Source organism: Oncorhynchus tshawytscha, linkage group LG04 (assembly GCF_018296145.1).
Source record: "Oncorhynchus tshawytscha isolate Ot180627B linkage group LG04, Otsh_v2.0, whole genome shotgun sequence".
In the NCBI taxonomy this organism is placed as follows: Eukaryota; Metazoa; Chordata; class Actinopteri; order Salmoniformes; family Salmonidae; genus Oncorhynchus; species Oncorhynchus tshawytscha.
In genome coordinates, this window is record NC_056432.1 from 71,670,428 (window position 1) to 71,684,146 (window position 13,719).

The 13,719-nt window shown below is 40.3% G+C and overlaps 1 protein-coding gene across 1 annotated transcript in view; it reads left to right on the forward strand.

Moving 5' to 3' along the window:
- Positions 1-13,109: 13,109 nt before the first annotated feature.
- Positions 13,110-13,719, forward strand: part of LOC112249323 (carbohydrate sulfotransferase 8-like) — a 224,704-nt gene continuing 224,094 nt past the window's right edge. Inside the window, exon 1 of the mRNA XM_024419166.2 lies at positions 13,110-13,541. The gene's annotated coding sequence lies outside the window, so the exon portion shown is untranslated. The remainder of the gene's footprint in view (positions 13,542-13,719) is intronic.

Here is a 13,719-nt window from a genome sequence, read left to right on the forward strand (position 1 = left end):
AAAGTGTTATCCGTGACATTGTGTGCCTCTAAATGTGCATAACTTGGACATGGATGGGAAAGAAATTGGCACCACTTTTTTGGGATTGTTGCCTGCAGATGCTGAAACTATTAACAAACTATCGACTACCACAAAATTAGGGTTAAAACAAAACAAAAATAACTCAAATACAGATACAATTCACAGACTTACTCCTGCCAAAAAGACATCTTGTGAAACCTGCTATCCTACTCTAGACTGTGGACGTGTGGAGTTGACATAAACATGTGAGTTTAAAGATTACAGTATACTGACCTGACTGTTATTTCCAGAGCCATATTGACAATCCATACAATGGCTAAGCAAATATATGTTTGATCCCTATGAATTTTGTCTACAGATATAATAAAACTTGTGTTCAGTATCACAACTTAAATGTGTAATTGAGCTGTGGTGTAGCTACAGTATTAGTATAGTGTACAGTTATGGCTTATTAATTTATATGGCGAAGAGGTTTAATCAGGTAATTAACTCGGCCAACCAACATTGAAGATGAAGGTTGCATAAATCTACTGTTAAGTGCAACTAAATGGCTTAATGTGCACTTAAAACCATGTTCATACATTTAATTCCTATTTACACCATTTCCCTGATCCATTCAATGCACTGGTGATAACTATTCTGCTAATCTCATTTCTAAATGTTGACCAGCAGGCCCTCTATACCCTGCAACTAACCAAGCTCCTCATACAGAGGACTTGACTTAGAGGACTTGCCTCCTTGACTTATTCCACATTTAGTTGTATTACAGCCTGAATTTAAAATGGAATACATTTGGATTCTTTGGCTCTGGCCTACACACAATACCCAATCATGTCAAAGTGGAAATATGTTTTTAAATGTTCTTTTACAAATGAATAAAAAATAAAAAGCTGAATTGTCTTTAGTCAATAAGTATTCAAACACTTTGTTATGGAAAGTCACATAATAAATTGCATGGACTTTGTGTGCAATAATGGTGTTTAACATGATTTTTGAATGACTACCTTATCTCTGTACCCCACACATCTGTAAGGTCTCTCAGTCGAGCAGTGACTTTTCAGGAGAAAACTGAGGATGGATCAACAACATTGTAGTTACTCCACAATAATAACCTGATTGACAGAGTGAAAAGAAGGAAGCTTGTACAGAATAAAATATTCCAAATCATGCATCCTGTTTGCAACAAGGCACTAAAGTAAGCAATTAACTTTTTGTCCAGAATTCAAAGTGTTATGTTTGGGGCAAATCCAATACAACATATTACTGTGTACCATTCTCCATTTTTTCAAGCATAGTGGTGGCTGCATCATGTTATGGGTATGCTTGTAATTGTTAAGAACTGGGGAGTTTTTCAGGATAAAAAAATAAACAGAATGGAGCTAAGCACAGGCAAAATCCTAGAGAAAACCTGGTTCAATCTGCTTTCCCCCAGACACTGAGAGTTTAATTCACCTTCCAGCAGGACAATAACCTAAAACACAAGGCCAAATCTACCCTGGAATTGCTTACCAAGAAGATAGTGAATGTTCCTGAGTGGCCAAGTTACAGTTTTGACTCAAATCTATTTGAAAATCTTTGGCAAGACCTGAAAATGGTGGTCTAGCCATGATCAACAACCAATTTGACAGAGCTTGATGAACTTTGAAAAGAAAAATGGGCAAATGTTGTCCAATCCAGGTGAAGAAAGCTCTTAGAGACTGAGCCAGAAAGACTCACATCTGTAATCGCTGCCAAAGGTGCCTCTACAAGGTATTGACTCAGTGGTGTGAATACTTATGTAAGATATTATGAGATATTTTAGCAAAAATTTGCAAAAAAATACGTTCACTTTGTTATAATGGGGTATTGTGTGTAGATGGGTAAAAAAAAACGTAATCCATTTTGAATTTAGGCTGTAACACAACATGTGGAATAAGTCAAGGGGTATGAATACTTTCTGAAGGAACTGTATGCTTGTAGAAAAATGCCTGAGCCACGCTGGTTCACTAATGAAGAATTTGCACATTCTGGCCTTATCACAAGATCATATTGTATGCATGAGACTATTTATGAGCTGTGACCAGGAGAGAATGGCCACTTACAGTAGGGAAAGAAAAAACTGTTTTGTAAAAAAACTCATTAGTAGTGACTGCACTAACAAAAAAGAATAACAGAACAAGGATTTCCAAGAGTTCAGGGACCGCTCATGGTGAAAAAGTATTTGATAAAGCCTTTGTTAAACAAATTCTCTGTAGTTTTACTCTTTTGGTGACCTCCTCTTTTATGTATTTTTTTGTTGCCTTTTTTGTCTTGGTTGGTCTCAGTGATGTCAAAAGTTGATATACTCCAAATGATATTGCAGATTCCTTATAGTTCAGTAGCGATGAATCATGAGCTCCAGATGGATGGATGTCTTGTTGTGAGGCACTGTGGGATCCCTGGAAAAGGCACAGTGCACATGAGGTTGGTGGCATCTTAATTGGGGAGGACAGGCTCGTGGTAACTGCTGGAGTGGAATATGTGGAATGGTATCAAATACATAAACACATGGTTTCCATGTGTTTGATTCCATTCCATTTGCTCTGTTCCAGCCATTATTATGAGCCATCCTCCCCTCAGCAGCCTCCACTTGCACAATGGTATTGGTGGTGGCTTGCTCCAGACATCAGCTTGAGCCCCAGAGTGCATTAGACAGAACATTGAAATGGTGCTCTTAGAAAGAGAAAGGAACAGGCCTGAGTGCTTTAAAGCAGCCCAGTGGTGCTTTTAACATCACTTCACGTGGTGCCTCCGTGGATTCTGTGGGCTTTTTCATCATCATGGATCGGATGTTCTTTCTCTGACGCCCCAGTATAACCCTCACTAACCCCAGACCAATACCACACATAGCAAGTCCATATACAGTAGTACTGTATGAACAGGCAGGTCACCCGTGAAACAAGTCAGTATTTGACGTTCATCCATGTCTGAGGACGTCAGGAGATGAAGTGGAAACCGACCACTAGGGGAAACAGTGAGCGTTGTTACCTTCAAGTAGGTTTCACTTTTGCTGAACCGGGTGTTCTGGATGAGGATGTTGGATGTTCGTAAGCATCTGCCTCTGATTCCAAAAGGCCAAAGGTTGCAAGTTCAAATCCAGCGGCAGAAAGTTGTTTTTGAGATTTTTGTTTTAAGCCTTTCCCAAACCGTAACCCTTAACCATTCGGAGTTAGTGCCTAACCTTAAGATTGTGTAGTTAATGCCTAAACTTAACCTTAACAACTTCAGAATTTGACGTTTGAAAAACATGGATGAATGTCTAATTCTGAAGTAAGACTGTGAAAGTTAGTTGGTATGAAAGCCTAACCATAGCATAACACAGGTACTATAGGGAGAGCTTCATTCAATGCATCTTTCAGAGTACTTTCTGATGTGGCATGCTGGAAAAAACTAATAGAGGTGGAGAGAGGACTGGATGTATTCACATGGACCATGAGTCAGAGGAGTAAATTGAGCCAAAGGGGTAAGTTGAGCGACCCTTGTTTCTAGGAAACCCTACACAAAATGCATAATTTGAGTCTGGAGTCTTTCATTGAGTCTCTGAAGAAAGAACCCACATGGAAAAAGTGGTAAGAAAGTTAGGTCCAAAAAAACAGATTTTTCACCAAGTCAAATTAATTTATTGTGTTAGAGGTTTCATCATACTTGTATCTAAACCAAAGTAGATAATTTTAAGTTTGTTCTATAAGTCAGTTGGGTCTCTATAAGCTCAAATATGAGGTCCTAAACATAGCATGAAAGTGCATCCATATAACTGTCTTGGGTAATATAGTCTAAATGTTTGCCTTGAGGTAAATTGAGCCAATGGTGGAGCTAATGGCAAGTTGAGCAAAGTAAAGTGTTTTCTTCCCAGGTGTAATCCAAGGCATTATTGCTGGGATATGAGGTAACAACAGGGACTGACCTATGTTAAACATGTTTCAAAAGGTACAAAGTGTTTGTGAGGTGTTAAGCCTGTGTTAAAATCATAGACATTAAAACCAGTAAATACTGATAGTGCTGATGTCATTCACCTATTCCTATACAAAACTCCCAACGGAGCATGAAGTCTGAATTTTTTTAATTTGAAGAGTGCCATATTGCTGAATGGGGCTGAATGGCACCATCAAATTACTAAGGATCATGGTGAAAGTGGCCTGTAACTAGCAAAGAATCATGGTCAATGTAGTCATTTTCATCCTGCCTGAGAGAGTCAAACAGAGGCCTCCTTATAGCCAGCCAGCCTGTGATTGGTCTGTGTCAGCACATGGTCCTGTGTGATGACAAATATAGTAGTCAGAATGTATCACTATTTAATTAAATATCTCAATTTGTAGCGAACATTAAAATAACTAAATTGAACTTGATCATAATAAACTATTTTAGAGCCCAAAACGTCAGTCTAAAATGTTTTGTTTGGCTGGTCTGGCGATCGTAATTTACATAGGCTTTCTAGAGCAGACAAGGGCTTTTGGCACCGCTATGTTGCTACGCAGGAACTGCCCAGCAGAGCTAGTCACTTCACGCTCCAGACCGAACACTGGGGGCCTGGTTGAATTGTTTATTTTATTTATTTACTTTTCTGCTCTTTTGCACACCAGTACCTCTACCTGCACATGACCATCTGATCATTTATCACTCCAGTGTTAATCTGCTAAATTGTAATTATTCGCCTACCTCCTCATGCCTTTTGCACACAATGTATATAGACTCTTTTTTTCTTTTTTTCTACTGTGTTATTGGCTTGTTTATTGTTTACTTCATGTGTAACTCTGTGTTGTTGTCTGTTCACACTGCTATGCTTTATCTTGGCCAGGTCGCAGTTGTAAATGAAAACTGGTTCTCAACTTGCCTACCTGGTTAAATAAAGGTGAAATAAAAATAAAAATAAAAAATGCTTCAAATGATCAAAAGACAAAAAAATATTGTGATTGTGTTGAAATTGTGTTTGGGAAATAAGGTTTTAAAAGGTAGTGGTAATATTTAATTCAGTACAGAAATGTATAGGCGGCTTAACTTACTCTGTCCACTTTTTTTGGACAAGCTATGTTTTCAAAACTGTAATGTTTACATGAATTCTGATTATCTCCAAGGATACACAACATCCTGAAATATATGTAGATATCTTTGTTAGAAAGAATACTATATTTCCCATTACGGAGGGATGCTGAATGTAAAATGTCTCAACTTACCCCACTCGCCTCTACTGCATTTATATACCACATATTAGGCTTACAAAAACAAATCAAACACAGTTAAACTGATTAACACTTTCTAAACTCTCAATAGCTCTGTTATGTAAACTCTGTGCACCCCTTTAAATCCCACACCATCCCTCCCCAGGGGGTTAGTTTCCCCTGATCAGAGGGAATGTGATATAAGGTGATATTCTACAGATGCAACACCCAGATCTGTAGCAGGCAGGGAGAAGCAGCACTGGCGGCGGCTGCTGCAGTGCGGTATGAAAGTCTTCCCCTTGGCACCAAACACGTGTTGCTCCACCAGCCGCCTCCACACAGATACACACCCACCAGAGATGAGCCTAGTAGTCCACTAGCAGTTACAGATAGAGGGGGGGGGGCTCTCTGCTGCCTTGGCTTTGAAATGTCTCCAGGACTCCTTTGATACTGACGCTTAAACATTAAATTTCAGTTGGAATTGATTTATTTCTAAAGTGTTGATAATGTATTTCAAATCAAGGCAGAGTTCCGGTTGTAGGCTGTACACCCCATTAGGTATGAGAGTACAGTCCTTGTCTTTGGTAAAAAATAAAAAATTAAAAAATAATAATAATAATCCTCTGTCCCGCTAAAAATCCTAAACTACACTGGGATTTTAAAATTCCATTCAACCCAGAGTCTTTCAGCTGTTTCTCATTCACTGTGGTATTTCCACATATTTTGATGAGACCCTATTGTGTGTTGTTGTTTTGTGGTATGAAGTCTGTTATTAACTATTTGCTACACATGCCTACTTAACTTTTGCAGTTATTTCTGCCATGGATAATGAATTATGGTTGGATCTTGAGGGATTTTTAACATCATTGGAAACACTGCTGCATGCTTCAAAATTTGAATTTTGATGTTCTGTTGGGAGGATTTGAATCATAATCTCCACGGTTAATTTTAGGCAATTATACAATGTTACATTATTACGATGTGCATCAGTGTATGAAATAAGATGGGAAATAGATTGAAAACCTAAAGATTTAATCCACTAATTTCAATCCACCCTCAGTGGAAATTGTGTATTAGTATTAACAGTCATCATCATTAGGTCAGATGAAGGCAATGAACTGCACCATTCCACCTCTTCAATGGAAGAATCTCTCATCAAACTATCTTTCCTGACTTCAAACACCAGACTTTGTAGGAAACGGCAATAACAAACACCCTGTTCATTTCTGACTGCATAGGCCTAACTTCTATCAATGGCCAATGTTATGGTACAACCAGACCCCCATTGTAGTCAAAAAGTACAATAGACAGTAGTCTTAAGAAGTAGTGTCTTAACTTTTAACAACTCTGACTTGTATCTGAAGTCAACTAAAGTATAAGTGACCAAAGATACATAACTCGAAGGGTATTTCAGTAAGTGATATAACCTGAAATCAATATTTAATGTTCATTTTCACTGTGTGTCCTGATCTGGAACTATAGAAAATTGGTTGCCTCGCACCTTGCCGACCCCGGCAGATATTGGAGCTAAATATATGGCTGGAGGACAAGTGAAATCACAACTCATCACTTTAAACTTCTCCCTCTCAGCCAGAGAGACAGATCATCCTATGGCCCTGACACAAACATGAATCCTTCTGAGCCAAATTAAGCCATCTAAAGCAGACCAGACTGCCTACTCCTAAGCAAGGTGCACTATCTGAACCAGATACCAATCGCCACATCAACTGTTGCTACTTTTCATTCTTTTAGAGGCCACTACAAAACAATACATACATTTTTGTTTCTCAGACTTCCCAAGAATAAGACTAGTCCTGGACTAACATGAATTCTCAATGCAGACTTTTCATTGAAAAAAGATCTTAGTCCTGGACTACATGTACTCTGGGTCTGGGAAACCAGCCCAAGAAGACTAACAAAAACAATTATATTACAGTTGACACAGGAAATATTACATTTTCACTCTAACGTCGTCACATGAAGTTCAGTTAATTAAACTTAATTGAATTCATCCTTCTACTCCCCTGACATAGCAGCTAGTGATGATACCCTAGCTAGAGGTTGTCCACCCAATATTGTGAGTCAGTCAGGTGTATCTAATTCTTCCCCAGCCTCCACATGCCCTCAGCCCTCACTATCGCCTCTCTTCTCCAGACTGCAGAGCACTGGAGCACTCAGCCAGGGGATTGGTTAGCCCACACTCTGCTCGGCTCTGCCATGTCTGCCCCCACATCTATTGATCAGGACCTGACTCCTGCACCGCTAGTAGCACTGTGTGGTGTGCCCTCACTGGAAATCTCAAATGAGCCGCTACACAGATACATTCATCTTCATAAGAGTGCAGCAGCATATTTGGATGGTTCAGGAGAAGCCTTGTAATACAGAGAAAGCAGTAGATTCAGTTGTTGTGGTTGACCCTATGTACAGTACTTCACAGACTGGAGCAATGTCACACAAATTGCATTATTCTAAACTGGGTGGTTTGAGCCCTGAATGCTGCTTGGGTGACAGCTGTGATACATCAAACCGTATACCACAGGTATGACAAAAACATTTTATTTTTACTGCTCTAATTACGTTGATAGCAAGTTTATAATAGCAATAAGGCACCTTAGGGGTTTGTAGTATATGGCCAATATACCACGGCTAAGGGCTGTGCGGGGTGCCTGGATACAGCCCTTAGCTGTGGTATATTGGCCATATACCACCCCATTCAAGCCTTATTGCTTAAATATACACTCAGTGGCCAATCAGCAGTGGCCGTGACTTGCTATATAAAGCAGGCAGACAGGCACCGAGGCATTCAGTTACTGTTCGATTGAACGTTAGAAGGGGCAAAACGAGTGACCTGAGCAATTTTGAGTGTGGCTCCAGTACCTCAGAAATGCCCGGCCTCCTGGTCTTTTATGCCCAGGAGGCCGGTGTGGTCTAGAGTTTATCGAGAATGGTGCAACAAACAAAAAACATCCAGTCAGTGGTAGTCCTGTGAGCGAACAAAAGTTAAGTTGATGAGAGAGGTCGAAGGAGAATGGCAAGAATCGTGAAAGCTAACAGGCGGGCCAAAAAGAGACAAATAACAGCGCAGTACAACAGTGGTGTGCAGAACGGCATCTCAGAAGGCACAACTCGTCGGTCCTTGTCACAGATGGGCTATTACAGCAGACGACCACACCGGGTTCCACTCTTATCAGCTAAAAACAAAAAGAAGCAGTTTCAGGGGGAACGCGATCGCAAACACTGGACAATTGAAGAGTGGAATCCCACTTCCTGTTGCGTCATGCTGATAACAGAGTCAGGATTTGGCGTAAGGGTAGGCAATTAGAATTTGCAGAAACATGATGGCGATTCAGAATTCATGTATATCATTAAAGAACTGAGCAGATAAAACAGTTTTGATAATTAACTAAATGATTCTAAATATCCTGTATGAAAAACAAGGACTTAAAGCACTATACTGTAGCTAGCTAAATATTTAGGTTTGCGTCATCTCTGCTGCAGGCCTATTTCCAGGGTGCTTCAGCTCCACAGGATACACTTATCCATAATTCTAATTTTACCGCCCTGAGCTGTGATGTTGTTACAGATACAAACCACTCAGTGGAGCAAGCTGAGGGCTGTGACCCCAGGTGACATTGAAGATGCAAACACCCCTATTTCTAATGTGTCTGGTGTAGATGTCAATACCCCAGAAATATATACTGTGTCAGACCACTCAGATGTAAAATGTTGGATTTACTCTTGCCAGTGTTATTCATTAAACTGTTGCTCATCCCAATTTATCATAATCAATCGGAGGACGGCTGGGTCAGCGGAGATAATTTACAGCGAAGAGTTATGCCGTAGCTGAGTCAGTAATAAGTTAGAGCAGGATTATGTAAGGTGATATTAGATCCTGAGCCAGGGCCAGCGGTTCTGTCACAGATTAATTAATACTGAACTTGTAAAAATGATTGGGAAACAGGTTAACTCTGGCTTGATAAGTGAAACCACAGCTTGAATCCTCTGAAAACATGTTTTTATGTAAAGTAGTTTCATGTGGACAATCTCTGAGGGATACTATTTTTTTTTCAGAGGTTATGTCTTCACTACAATGTCACATTTGTGTCACTGCATAGACATAGAGTACAGTTGTCACACCCTGACCATAGTTTGCTTTGTATGTTTCTATGTTTTGTTTGGTCAGGGTGTGATCTGAGTGGGCATTCTATGTTGGATGTCTTGTTTGTCTATTTCTATGTCTGGCCTGATATGGTTCTCAATCAGAGGCAGGTGTTAGTCATTGTCTCTGATTGGAAACCATATTTAGGTAGCCTGTTTGGTGTTGGGTTTTGGTGGGTGATTGTTCCTGTCTCTGTGTTTGCACCAGATAGGGCTGTTTAGGTTTTCGCACGTTTATTGTTTTGTTAGTTTATTCATGTATAGTGTCTTTATAAATTAAACATGAATAACCACCACGTTGCATTTTGGTCCGCCTCTCCTTCACCACAAGAAAACTGTTACAACAGTAAAGTAGAGTAAAGTACAGTACAGTATACAGTAGAGTATAGTACAGTAGAGGACAGTAAAATATAGTAGAGTAAAGTAGACTACAGTACAGTAGAGTACTACAGTGCAGTAGAGTACAGTATAAACTACAGTATAGTCCAGTACAGTATACGGTAGAGCACAGTAGAGTGTAGTGGCAGTCATTATTTAAAACTAAGTTTAATAGGTTCATACATTTTTATGTACAGTAGTTTCATGTGGACAATCTACTTGTTTTTGTCTTCACTACAATGTCACATTTGTGTCGCCGCATAGACATAGAGTACAGTACAGTACACAGTACAGTCCAGTAGAGTAAAGTACAGTATATAGTAGAGTATATTAGAGTACACTATGACCAACCCACAACCCCTGACCTGCTACATTCGTGTAGCTTAAGTAAATTATCTCTCCTCAAATTACAACAACTATTTGAACACTTAATAAGTTCAAGGTTAGGAAAATGTATAATATTTGCAGCCATGACAAGAACTGTATTGTATTGGCAGTGGCAGTCATCATTTAAAAAGCCCTCCCCACTTCCTCCCAGACCTAACAGTATTGATTTTGACTGATACCAGACGCCTCGGTAGGAGGAGTGATGAGCAGAGAGGAGCGTATTGATAAACGCACCATAAAGGTCTTATCTGTCTCTTGGTCAGGGGATTGTGTCAAGGCTCCTACAGTAAATGCCAGCATCCATCAGAATCAAGTTGAACAGCAGACTGCATGTTCATTAACACGCGCTAAAGCAGACAAGGACTCTCCACTGAGGTGCTGTGCAATGATCCTATGGACTTTGAGATAAGATATTGAGAGAAGCTTCTTGTCTGTTTGAAAACGTAGAACACAGACCAGATCTGTTCATCAATGTATTTCTCTAACCTGACTCATTGATTGTGAAAACGGGCCATTATTGGTATTATCATTAGTGTGCTGATGTGCTGCTGATATCCCCAGTAAGCGATCCGTAGTCTCCTTTGTGATCACACACACACACACACACACACACACACACACACACACACACACACACACACACACACACACACACACACACACACACACACACACATACACATACACACACACACACACACACACACACACACACACACACACACACACACACACACTGATATGTGCTTGTGGTACAGTGGACTAGATGGCATGGTTTAGAGTAGACTGTTAGTTTGGCCAAAACGATGGCTTTGGATCACTTTTCTTGGGCATAATAAACTGTGGAATCTGCCAACAAAGCTGTGTGAGTTTGCTTGCTGTCTTGAACCAGCAGAGGGGGGTGTGCTGCTCTTGTAAGGATGAAGATCTCAGCTCTATTTATAATCTCTGCATGGTTTCTACCACACCCTGAGATTCAGCCTTGATATAGTTTTCCTTTACACAACGTACAAGATACATGAACAATAAAATTATAAAGTGGTGTTTATTTAACTCATTCTCATTTCCTGGCTCATTCAAGGAAAATAATTTTGATTGGATTTCATCTGATTCAGTGACACACAATAGTCATACTAGATGTACTTAGCTATACTAGATGACAGATATTGTGATACTTTGCTGTGAATTCACATCATACTGTTTCTCCTCGATGACAGCAAAACACAGATTTTTTTTATTTTTCTCTAGTGTGCGGATTAATGATTAATCAGGTGCCTGTTTCTTTTGGCAGGTGACACTGCAAACCATACTGCCTGTGAAGGTCCTATTAATAAGGATGGTTTCCCCCTTTAGCTAGTGCCCACACTATCAGGATTGTTTACATTCTGGAAGCTGCACTAAAAACAGGTAGAAAACCCCCTTCTGCCAGCCGAGCTTCATGAAGTAGCCTGGAAATGAATTATGTAGATCCAGTGGCTTTTGATTTTCACCCTGCAGGGCTTTCCTTTCCATTTTCTGATTAAACCTTTTTTTCTCTGTCAGTATGTCCCTTTGAGAGAATGAAGGTACAAATGTCTTTGGTTTGAGAATGGAGAGCATGCTCTGCATACAATACTGTGCAGGTTCTACTAGCTCTCCTAGCTCATGGGCCATGCCATGTGCACTTTTTAAATAGAGGGTGAGTTGGACAGTCTATTGTGGATGGCCTAAGATAGGGAAAGGCAACTGGGGATGGCAACAAAATTTAGTTTAGGGCCCCCAGAGGGCTAGTGCCGGCTCTGACTGCATGTGTGGGTATGGATGTGGGTACTCCATTGTTCTACATGGGCTCCATGGCAGGGGTTACAGATGAAGGCCTCCACTTTGATCGCACCCCACTGACAGGACCGTACATGGGGGCCCTTGAGTCTTGAATCTATGCCAGGCATGCGGCTGAATACAGAGTAAGTTATTGTATATGCATGAGTTAAGGTAAAGCAAGGTTACTGTACAGTATATACAGTATATGCATTCCATGTCATACAGCATTTGTAATATTTCTTTAAAAAGTATCCTCTCTCTCTCTCTCACACACACACACACACACACACACACACACACACACACACACACACACACACACACACACACACACACACACACACACTCACACACACACAACATTGCAGATGAGATGAGCAGGCAGGAAGCCATCCATTGATGCATAGGACATTATAAGAGAAAATGTTATTGTCTTGAGGTCATTATTGAATAAAGTGTGCCCTTCTCACATCACATCATTCATGGAGGGCAATATATCAATAAACGTCAGCTCATCTGTCCCCCTGATAGCTGAAACCATTTGTCTTGTGCCTGTCTGGGATGAGGTCCATGATGGACACCTAGAGACAACATAATCACATTTTCAGCAAAGCTGGCTGGGCTGATACACTTTTTGGTGTGGGGCCAAAGTCTCCATTCAGAACCATACAACTTCCCTTATGGCTTTTATGACCACTTTCTCTATTGGACTATATGTGAGTTAGGCTACAGTAGAGTGAAGCATGTCTCTATCCATTCCAGACTGATTAAACATACATTTTAATGTAAAAAACGATTACAATGCGTAGTCCTAAACATACAGTGCAAGCACCATATAAAAAAAATGTTTTACTTCCAAACTATTCTGTCGCACCTGTCTCTGTCGCGTGGTAGCCGGCATTATTTCACTTCGCACGAGACCTGCGGTTAAGAGCATGGGCGGACACCTGACACTTCGCGCTAGACAGATAAAATTGGATTATATACAGTGATTCACTGGCATTGGAGGCATCGACTCATGTTCAGGTAAACTGGAAACAACCGCTCCCAGTTACTGAGTTTATTCTATAATAAGGGCTGGTTCGGTGACTGTATGCTACTGTAGTTATTTTCAGATTTTGTCTCGCTTCAAATCCAAAAGATGAAAATACATTTTGCATTGAAAATACAAGATGTAATGTTGTTTATTCGTCATTTGTTCAACGACATTACGATTATTGCAGCGGTTGCCTGGAGGAAAGAAGAGGTACCTCTCCTTGGAGACTTCCCGGGATGCAAAACTCAAGCGCAAGACACAAGAATGGAGCGCAACACTGCTGCTGTCTGATTGGCGAAACGTCCATCGCTTCATCTTTTCACATTAGTTCTACTCGACGAAGCTCTAACCAGGTCTATTGCAACCAGGACTCGACCACGAGACATCTAACTTGTAGAGACAGTAGGCTAACATTTGTCTCGGGTTTGTTTAGTCGGAAAAGCCTATTATTTAAGAAATAGGCGGACGGCTTTTCCGTGGTGCTGAAGATAGGACTTGGCTGATCTACGAGTGAGGAGAATCAGTACACGAGCCCACACTTTCCGCTCTGTCTTGTCAGCTTTATGATATCAGGTGCTTTCGCTAAGGTAAATTTATTCCCATACGTTTCTAGATAATGTTTTTGTCATGTGAGTTACGTCATAAAACATAACTAGGCCAACTGTCTTCAATCGAATAGTAGGCTGAGTTGACATCTCACCTGTATTTAGCCAGTTAAGTTTTTGTGTTCTTGTACATGGATTTTTTATGTCTATACAGAACCTC